Raw genomic sequence first — 10,171 nt, forward strand, 5'->3', positions numbered from 1 at the left:
AATTAAAAGTCAGTGGTCCACAAGAGGGAGCCAATGTTTTACAAAGGAATTTGTGCATGCGGTCACAAATGTAGTATGTATGGCCGAACTACTCGTAGGATACTTCAATTTAAACACTTCATGCTGACAGACAGCAGGCAGGCAGGCAGGCAGGCAGGCAGGCAGGCAGGCAGGCAGGCAGGCAGGCAGGGGCCTAATTTTGTAGATGGCACAATATATTAGCAACACTGTTACAAAGGCCTCATTCGGGCCTACATCTTAACACACCTGTTGCAACCAGCAAAGATTGCTTGATTGCTTGATTGATTGATTGCATATTGGATGCAATCCAATGCTGAACATGCACAGGTGAAAGCAAGGCACAGGAAATGTTGCAAACGGTCCAGTGAAACTGAGCAAATTGCTACATTTGCCACCTGAAACGTGCTTCTTTGACCCTGAAAAGAATTCTCAGAAAGTGTTAAATGACAACTTGCTGGGCTGATTTCAATTCAATCTGTTTTTGGAAACCGGATCAGAGAAGGGGTGCACTGTTCCCGGAGATACTGCAATAACGGGTCAATGCGTGGAGTGGACAGAGCAAGCTCCATTTCCAGCTCCCTGTTCTAAAAATCCATTTAATATATGGTCCCCAAATAGGGGACGTATCAGATATTAAACTGATAAGAACAGATACTACACTTGATCTTAGCCAAAAGGCCGAGAAGCGATAGCCTGAAATGGTTTGCCACTCCAGACGCCCCATGGCCCACAACCAGGACTCACTGTGGAGAGAGCCCAAAAGATGATTGCCCAGGGGAAGACATTTTTTTTCTAAACTCTGGATGCCTTCTCAAATGGCAGTTCTGGTGTGTGTGGGGGCGTGTGGGGGGTGTGTGGGGGTGTGTGGGGGTGTGTTCAATTTGGGCCCAACGCGTTTTTAAAAAATCTGCCTAACTCCGCCTAATCTGCATAACGCCGCCTGATCTGCATAACTCCGCCCATCTGAACACACCCTCCATCCCTTTGGCGCTCCAGAGTGCAACTATTAGTGCAAGTCTGCAAATTGCCCCTTTAAAAAAAAAAAAGACAATCCCCCTACCATGTGGTCTGCTGCTGTTCCAGCAGCAGACTGAAGACGGCGCCATTTTTCTCTGCCTTAGATAAGTCCAGAGCCCATTGTGACACGTGAGAGTTCCGGAGTCAATGGCTGAAGGCCCCATTGTGACAGCAGCAGCAGGTGAAGGTTCCGTGCATAGATTCTATCTACTGCAGGCGGGCAGGCAGCAGCAGCGCACCCAGTTGGTCAAAAGCATTAGAATACTACTCACACAGTACAAGACAAAATAGACAAGACTAGCACATTCAAGATCATCACAGACACCATTTTTCCTTCTTTATTGAAATACATATCATACACCACATAATTAAAAGTCAGTGGTCCACAAGAGGGAGCCAATGTTTTACAAAGGAATTTGTGCATGCGGTCACAAATGTAGTATGTATGGCCGAACTACTCGTAGGATACTTCAATTTAAACACTTCATGCTGACAGACAGCAGGCAGGCAGGCAGGCAGGCAGGCAGGCAGGCAGGCAGGCAGGCAGGCAGGCAGGGGCCTAATTTTGTAGATGGCACAATATATTAGCAACACTGTTACAAAGGCCTCATTCGGGCCTACATCTTAACACACCTGTTGCAACCAGCAAAGATTGCTTGATTGCTTGATTGATTGATTGCATATTGGATGCAATCCAATGCTGAACATGCACAGGTGAAAGCAAGGCACAGGAAATGTTGCAAACGGTCCAGTGAAACTGAGCAAATTGCTACATTTGCCACCTGAAACGTGCTTCTTTGACCCTGAAAAGAATTCTCAGAAAGTGTTAAATGACAACTTGCTGGGCTGATTTCAATTCAATCTGTTTTTGGAAACCGGATCAGAGAAGGGGTGCACTGTTCCCGGAGATACTGCAATAACGGGTCAATGCGTGGAGTGGACAGAGCAAGCTCCATTTCCAGCTCCCTGTTCTAAAAATCCATTTAATATATGGTCCCCAAATAGGGGACGTATCAGATATTAAACTGATAAGAACAGATACTACACTTGATCTTAGCCAAAAGGCCGAGAAGCGATAGCCTGAAATGGTTTGCCACTCCAGACGCCCCATGGCCCACAACCAGGACTCACTGTGGAGAGAGCCCAAAAGATGATTGCCCAGGGGAAGACATTTTTTTTCTAAACTCTGGATGCCTTCTCAAATGGCAGTTCTGGTGTGTGTGGGGGCGTGTGGGGGGTGTGTGGGGGTGTGTGGGGGTGTGTTCAATTTGGGCCCAACGCGTTTTTAAAAAATCTGCCTAACTCCGCCTAATCTGCATAACGCCGCCTGATCTGCATAACTCCGCCCATCTGAACACACCCTCCATCCCTTTGGCGCTCCAGAGTGCAACTATTAGTGCAAGTCTGCAAATTGCCCCTTTAAAAAAAAAAAAGACAATCCCCCTACCATGTGGTCTGCTGCTGTTCCAGCAGCAGACTGAAGACGGCGCCATTTTTCTCTGCCTTAGATAAGTCCAGAGCCCATTGTGACACGTGAGAGTTCCGGAGTCAATGGCTGAAGGCCCCATTGTGACAGCAGCAGCAGGTGAAGGTTCCGTGCATAGATTCTATCTACTGCAGGCGGGCAGGCAGCAGCAGCGCACCCAGTTGGTCAAAAGCATTAGAATACTACTCACACAGTACAAGACAAAATAGACAAGACTAGCACATTCAAGATCATCACAGACACCATTTTTCCTTCTTTATTGAAATACATATCATACACCACATAATTAAAAGTCAGTGGTCCACAAGAGGGAGCCAATGTTTTACAAAGGAATTTGTGCATGCGGTCACAAATGTAGTATGTATGGCCGAACTACTCGTAGGATACTTCAATTTAAACACTTCATGCTGACAGACAGCAGGCAGGCAGGCAGGCAGGCAGGCAGGCAGGCAGGCAGGCAGGCAGGCAGGCAGGGGCCTAATTTTGTAGATGGCACAATATATTAGCAACACTGTTACAAAGGCCTCATTCGGGCCTACATCTTAACACACCTGTTGCAACCAGCAAAGATTGCTTGATTGCTTGATTGATTGATTGCATATTGGATGCAATCCAATGCTGAACATGCACAGGTGAAAGCAAGGCACAGGAAATGTTGCAAACGGTCCAGTGAAACTGAGCAAATTGCTACATTTGCCACCTGAAACGTGCTTCTTTGACCCTGAAAAGAATTCTCAGAAAGTGTTAAATGACAACTTGCTGGGCTGATTTCAATTCAATCTGTTTTTGGAAACCGGATCAGAGAAGGGGTGCACTGTTCCCGGAGATACTGCAATAACGGGTCAATGCGTGGAGTGGACAGAGCAAGCTCCATTTCCAGCTCCCTGTTCTAAAAATCCATTTAATATATGGTCCCCAAATAGGGGACGTATCAGATATTAAACTGATAAGAACAGATACTACACTTGATCTTAGCCAAAAGGCCGAGAAGCGATAGCCTGAAATGGTTTGCCACTCCAGACGCCCCATGGCCCACAACCAGGACTCACTGTGGAGAGAGCCCAAAAGATGATTGCCCAGGGGAAGACATTTTTTTTCTAAACTCTGGATGCCTTCTCAAATGGCAGTTCTGGTGTGTGTGGGGGCGTGTGGGGGGTGTGTGGGGGTGTGTGGGGGTGTGTTCAATTTGGGCCCAACGCGTTTTTAAAAAATCTGCCTAACTCCGCCTAATCTGCATAACGCCGCCTGATCTGCATAACTCCGCCCATCTGAACACACCCTCCATCCCTTTGGCGCTCCAGAGTGCAACTATTAGTGCAAGTCTGCAAATTGCCCCTTTAAAAAAAAAAAAGACAATCCCCCTACCATGTGGTCTGCTGCTGTTCCAGCAGCAGACTGAAGACGGCGCCATTTTTCTCTGCCTTAGATAAGTCCAGAGCCCATTGTGACACGTGAGAGTTCCGGAGTCAATGGCTGAAGGCCCCATTGTGACAGCAGCAGCAGGTGAAGGTTCCGTGCATAGATTCTATCTACTGCAGGCGGGCAGGCAGCAGCAGCGCACCCAGTTGGTCAAAAGCATTAGAATACTACTCACACAGTACAAGACAAAATAGACAAGACTAGCACATTCAAGATCATCACAGACACCATTTTTCCTTCTTTATTGAAATACATATCATACACCACATAATTAAAAGTCAGTGGTCCACAAGAGGGAGCCAATGTTTTACAAAGGAATTTGTGCATGCGGTCACAAATGTAGTATGTATGGCCGAACTACTCGTAGGATACTTCAATTTAAACACTTCATGCTGACAGACAGCAGGCAGGCAGGCAGGCAGGCAGGCAGGCAGGCAGGCAGGCAGGCAGGCAGGCAGGGGCCTAATTTTGTAGATGGCACAATATATTAGCAACACTGTTACAAAGGCCTCATTCGGGCCTACATCTTAACACACCTGTTGCAACCAGCAAAGATTGCTTGATTGCTTGATTGATTGATTGCATATTGGATGCAATCCAATGCTGAACATGCACAGGTGAAAGCAAGGCACAGGAAATGTTGCAAACGGTCCAGTGAAACTGAGCAAATTGCTACATTTGCCACCTGAAACGTGCTTCTTTGACCCTGAAAAGAATTCTCAGAAAGTGTTAAATGACAACTTGCTGGGCTGATTTCAATTCAATCTGTTTTTGGAAACCGGATCAGAGAAGGGGTGCACTGTTCCCGGAGATACTGCAATAACGGGTCAATGCGTGGAGTGGACAGAGCAAGCTCCATTTCCAGCTCCCTGTTCTAAAAATCCATTTAATATATGGTCCCCAAATAGGGGACGTATCAGATATTAAACTGATAAGAACAGATACTACACTTGATCTTAGCCAAAAGGCCGAGAAGCGATAGCCTGAAATGGTTTGCCACTCCAGACGCCCCATGGCCCACAACCAGGACTCACTGTGGAGAGAGCCCAAAAGATGATTGCCCAGGGGAAGACATTTTTTTTCTAAACTCTGGATGCCTTCTCAAATGGCAGTTCTGGTGTGTGTGGGGGCGTGTGGGGGGTGTGTGGGGGTGTGTGGGGGTGTGTTCAATTTGGGCCCAACGCGTTTTTAAAAAATCTGCCTAACTCCGCCTAATCTGCATAACGCCGCCTGATCTGCATAACTCCGCCCATCTGAACACACCCTCCATCCCTTTGGCGCTCCAGAGTGCAACTATTAGTGCAAGTCTGCAAATTGCCCCTTTAAAAAAAAAAAAGACAATCCCCCTACCATGTGGTCTGCTGCTGTTCCAGCAGCAGACTGAAGACGGCGCCATTTTTCTCTGCCTTAGATAAGTCCAGAGCCCATTGTGACACGTGAGAGTTCCGGAGTCAATGGCTGAAGGCCCCATTGTGACAGCAGCAGCAGGTGAAGGTTCCGTGCATAGATTCTATCTACTGCAGGCGGGCAGGCAGCAGCAGCGCACCCAGTTGGTCAAAAGCATTAGAATACTACTCACACAGTACAAGACAAAATAGACAAGACTAGCACATTCAAGATCATCACAGACACCATTTTTCCTTCTTTATTGAAATACATATCATACACCACATAATTAAAAGTCAGTGGTCCACAAGAGGGAGCCAATGTTTTACAAAGGAATTTGTGCATGCGGTCACAAATGTAGTATGTATGGCCGAACTACTCGTAGGATACTTCAATTTAAACACTTCATGCTGACAGACAGCAGGCAGGCAGGCAGGCAGGCAGGCAGGCAGGCAGGCAGGCAGGCAGGCAGGCAGGGGCCTAATTTTGTAGATGGCACAATATATTAGCAACACTGTTACAAAGGCCTCATTCGGGCCTACATCTTAACACACCTGTTGCAACCAGCAAAGATTGCTTGATTGCTTGATTGATTGATTGCATATTGGATGCAATCCAATGCTGAACATGCACAGGTGAAAGCAAGGCACAGGAAATGTTGCAAACGGTCCAGTGAAACTGAGCAAATTGCTACATTTGCCACCTGAAACGTGCTTCTTTGACCCTGAAAAGAATTCTCAGAAAGTGTTAAATGACAACTTGCTGGGCTGATTTCAATTCAATCTGTTTTTGGAAACCGGATCAGAGAAGGGGTGCACTGTTCCCGGAGATACTGCAATAACGGGTCAATGCGTGGAGTGGACAGAGCAAGCTCCATTTCCAGCTCCCTGTTCTAAAAATCCATTTAATATATGGTCCCCAAATAGGGGACGTATCAGATATTAAACTGATAAGAACAGATACTACACTTGATCTTAGCCAAAAGGCCGAGAAGCGATAGCCTGAAATGGTTTGCCACTCCAGACGCCCCATGGCCCACAACCAGGACTCACTGTGGAGAGAGCCCAAAAGATGATTGCCCAGGGGAAGACATTTTTTTTCTAAACTCTGGATGCCTTCTCAAATGGCAGTTCTGGTGTGTGTGGGGGCGTGTGGGGGGTGTGTGGGGGTGTGTGGGGGTGTGTTCAATTTGGGCCCAACGCGTTTTTAAAAAATCTGCCTAACTCCGCCTAATCTGCATAACGCCGCCTGATCTGCATAACTCCGCCCATCTGAACACACCCTCCATCCCTTTGGCGCTCCAGAGTGCAACTATTAGTGCAAGTCTGCAAATTGCCCCTTTAAAAAAAAAAAAGACAATCCCCCTACCATGTGGTCTGCTGCTGTTCCAGCAGCAGACTGAAGACGGCGCCATTTTTCTCTGCCTTAGATAAGTCCAGAGCCCATTGTGACACGTGAGAGTTCCGGAGTCAATGGCTGAAGGCCCCATTGTGACAGCAGCAGCAGGTGAAGGTTCCGTGCATAGATTCTATCTACTGCAGGCGGGCAGGCAGCAGCAGCGCACCCAGTTGGTCAAAAGCATTAGAATACTACTCACACAGTACAAGACAAAATAGACAAGACTAGCACATTCAAGATCATCACAGACACCATTTTTCCTTCTTTATTGAAATACATATCATACACCACATAATTAAAAGTCAGTGGTCCACAAGAGGGAGCCAATGTTTTACAAAGGAATTTGTGCATGCGGTCACAAATGTAGTATGTATGGCCGAACTACTCGTAGGATACTTCAATTTAAACACTTCATGCTGACAGACAGCAGGCAGGCAGGCAGGCAGGCAGGCAGGCAGGCAGGCAGGCAGGCAGGCAGGCAGGGGCCTAATTTTGTAGATGGCACAATATATTAGCAACACTGTTACAAAGGCCTCATTCGGGCCTACATCTTAACACACCTGTTGCAACCAGCAAAGATTGCTTGATTGCTTGATTGATTGATTGCATATTGGATGCAATCCAATGCTGAACATGCACAGGTGAAAGCAAGGCACAGGAAATGTTGCAAACGGTCCAGTGAAACTGAGCAAATTGCTACATTTGCCACCTGAAACGTGCTTCTTTGACCCTGAAAAGAATTCTCAGAAAGTGTTAAATGACAACTTGCTGGGCTGATTTCAATTCAATCTGTTTTTGGAAACCGGATCAGAGAAGGGGTGCACTGTTCCCGGAGATACTGCAATAACGGGTCAATGCGTGGAGTGGACAGAGCAAGCTCCATTTCCAGCTCCCTGTTCTAAAAATCCATTTAATATATGGTCCCCAAATAGGGGACGTATCAGATATTAAACTGATAAGAACAGATACTACACTTGATCTTAGCCAAAAGGCCGAGAAGCGATAGCCTGAAATGGTTTGCCACTCCAGACGCCCCATGGCCCACAACCAGGACTCACTGTGGAGAGAGCCCAAAAGATGATTGCCCAGGGGAAGACATTTTTTTTCTAAACTCTGGATGCCTTCTCAAATGGCAGTTCTGGTGTGTGTGGGGGCGTGTGGGGGGTGTGTGGGGGTGTGTGGGGGTGTGTTCAATTTGGGCCCAACGCGTTTTTAAAAAATCTGCCTAACTCCGCCTAATCTGCATAACGCCGCCTGATCTGCATAACTCCGCCCATCTGAACACACCCTCCATCCCTTTGGCGCTCCAGAGTGCAACTATTAGTGCAAGTCTGCAAATTGCCCCTTTAAAAAAAAAAAAGACAATCCCCCTACCATGTGGTCTGCTGCTGTTCCAGCAGCAGACTGAAGACGGCGCCATTTTTCTCTGCCTTAGATAAGTCCAGAGCCCATTGTGACACGTGAGAGTTCCGGAGTCAATGGCTGAAGGCCCCATTGTGACAGCAGCAGCAGGTGAAGGTTCCGTGCATAGATTCTATCTACTGCAGGCGGGCAGGCAGCAGCAGCGCACCCAGTTGGTCAAAAGCATTAGAATACTACTCACACAGTACAAGACAAAATAGACAAGACTAGCACATTCAAGATCATCACAGACACCATTTTTCCTTCTTTATTGAAATACATATCATACACCACATAATTAAAAGTCAGTGGTCCACAAGAGGGAGCCAATGTTTTACAAAGGAATTTGTGCATGCGGTCACAAATGTAGTATGTATGGCCGAACTACTCGTAGGATACTTCAATTTAAACACTTCATGCTGACAGACAGCAGGCAGGCAGGCAGGCAGGCAGGCAGGCAGGCAGGCAGGCAGGCAGGCAGGCAGGGGCCTAATTTTGTAGATGGCACAATATATTAGCAACACTGTTACAAAGGCCTCATTCGGGCCTACATCTTAACACACCTGTTGCAACCAGCAAAGATTGCTTGATTGCTTGATTGATTGATTGCATATTGGATGCAATCCAATGCTGAACATGCACAGGTGAAAGCAAGGCACAGGAAATGTTGCAAACGGTCCAGTGAAACTGAGCAAATTGCTACATTTGCCACCTGAAACGTGCTTCTTTGACCCTGAAAAGAATTCTCAGAAAGTGTTAAATGACAACTTGCTGGGCTGATTTCAATTCAATCTGTTTTTGGAAACCGGATCAGAGAAGGGGTGCACTGTTCCCGGAGATACTGCAATAACGGGTCAATGCGTGGAGTGGACAGAGCAAGCTCCATTTCCAGCTCCCTGTTCTAAAAATCCATTTAATATATGGTCCCCAAATAGGGGACGTATCAGATATTAAACTGATAAGAACAGATACTACACTTGATCTTAGCCAAAAGGCCGAGAAGCGATAGCCTGAAATGGTTTGCCACTCCAGACGCCCCATGGCCCACAACCAGGACTCACTGTGGAGAGAGCCCAAAAGATGATTGCCCAGGGGAAGACATTTTTTTTCTAAACTCTGGATGCCTTCTCAAATGGCAGTTCTGGTGTGTGTGGGGGCGTGTGGGGGGTGTGTGGGGGTGTGTGGGGGGTGTGTTCAATTTGGGCCCAACGCGTTTTTAAAAATCTGCCTAACTCCGCCTAATCTGCATAACGCCGCCTGATCTGCATAACTCCGCCCATCTGAACACACCCTCCATCCCTTTGGCGCTCCAGAGTGCAACTATTAGTGCAAGTCTGCAAATTGCCCCTTTAAAAAAAAAAAAGACAATCCCCCTACCATGTGGTCTGCTGCTGTTCCAGCAGCAGACTGAAGACGGCGCCATTTTTCTCTGCCTTAGATAAGTCCAGAGCCCATTGTGACACGTGAGAGTTCCGGAGTCAATGGCTGAAGGCCCCATTGTGACAGCAGCAGCAGGTGAAGGTTCCGTGCATAGATTCTATCTACTGCAGGCGGGCAGGCAGCAGCAGCGCACCCAGTTGGTCAAAAGCATTAGAATACTACTCACACAGTACAAGACAAAATAGACAAGACTAGCACATTCAAGATCATCACAGACACCATTTTTCCTTCTTTATTGAAATACATATCATACACCACATAATTAAAAGTCAGTGGTCCACAAGAGGGAGCCAATGTTTTACAAAGGAATTTGTGCATGCGGTCACAAAATGTAGTATGTATGGCCGAACTACTCGTAGGATACTTCAATTTAAACACTTCATGCTGACAGACAGCAGGCAGGCAGGCAGGCAGGCAGGCAGGCAGGCAGGCAGGCAGGCAGGCAGGCAGGGGCCTAATTTTGTAGATGGCACAATATATTAGCAACACTGTTACAAAGGCCTCATTCGGGCCTACATCTTAACACACCTGTTGCAACCAGCAAAGATTGCTTGATTGCTTGATTGATTGATTGCATATTGGATGCAATCCAATGCTGAACAT

The 10,171-nt window shown here is 47.0% G+C and overlaps 7 non-coding genes across 7 annotated transcripts; all 7 read right to left on the reverse strand.

Moving 5' to 3' along the window:
* Positions 1-520: 520 nt before the first annotated feature.
* On the reverse strand, positions 521-711 carry LOC138654388 (U2 spliceosomal RNA). The gene has a single exon (XR_011316257.1). It is a non-coding gene; the product is annotated as a U2 spliceosomal RNA (small nuclear RNA).
* A 1,213-nt stretch (positions 712-1,924) lies between these two features.
* Positions 1,925-2,115, reverse strand: LOC138654390 (U2 spliceosomal RNA). The gene has a single exon (XR_011316259.1). It is a non-coding gene; the product is annotated as a U2 spliceosomal RNA (small nuclear RNA).
* Positions 2,116-3,328: 1,213 nt separating this feature from the next.
* On the reverse strand, positions 3,329-3,519 carry LOC138654391 (U2 spliceosomal RNA). Its single transcript, XR_011316260.1, has one exon. It is a non-coding gene; the product is annotated as a U2 spliceosomal RNA (small nuclear RNA).
* A 1,213-nt stretch (positions 3,520-4,732) lies between these two features.
* Positions 4,733-4,923, reverse strand: LOC138654392 (U2 spliceosomal RNA). The gene has a single exon (XR_011316261.1). It is a non-coding gene; the product is annotated as a U2 spliceosomal RNA (small nuclear RNA).
* A 1,213-nt stretch (positions 4,924-6,136) lies between these two features.
* On the reverse strand, positions 6,137-6,327 carry LOC138654393 (U2 spliceosomal RNA). The gene has a single exon (XR_011316262.1). It is a non-coding gene; the product is annotated as a U2 spliceosomal RNA (small nuclear RNA).
* Positions 6,328-7,540: 1,213 nt separating this feature from the next.
* On the reverse strand, positions 7,541-7,731 carry LOC138654394 (U2 spliceosomal RNA). Its single transcript, XR_011316263.1, has one exon. It is a non-coding gene; the product is annotated as a U2 spliceosomal RNA (small nuclear RNA).
* Positions 7,732-8,944: 1,213 nt separating this feature from the next.
* LOC138654396 (U2 spliceosomal RNA) lies at positions 8,945-9,135 on the reverse strand. The gene has a single exon (XR_011316264.1). It is a non-coding gene; the product is annotated as a U2 spliceosomal RNA (small nuclear RNA).
* Between the last annotated feature and the right edge of the window lie 1,036 nt (positions 9,136-10,171).

Source organism: Ranitomeya imitator, unplaced genomic scaffold (genome assembly GCF_032444005.1).
Source record: "Ranitomeya imitator isolate aRanImi1 unplaced genomic scaffold, aRanImi1.pri SCAFFOLD_1595, whole genome shotgun sequence".
Lineage (NCBI taxonomy): Eukaryota > Metazoa > Chordata > Amphibia > Anura > Dendrobatidae > Ranitomeya > Ranitomeya imitator.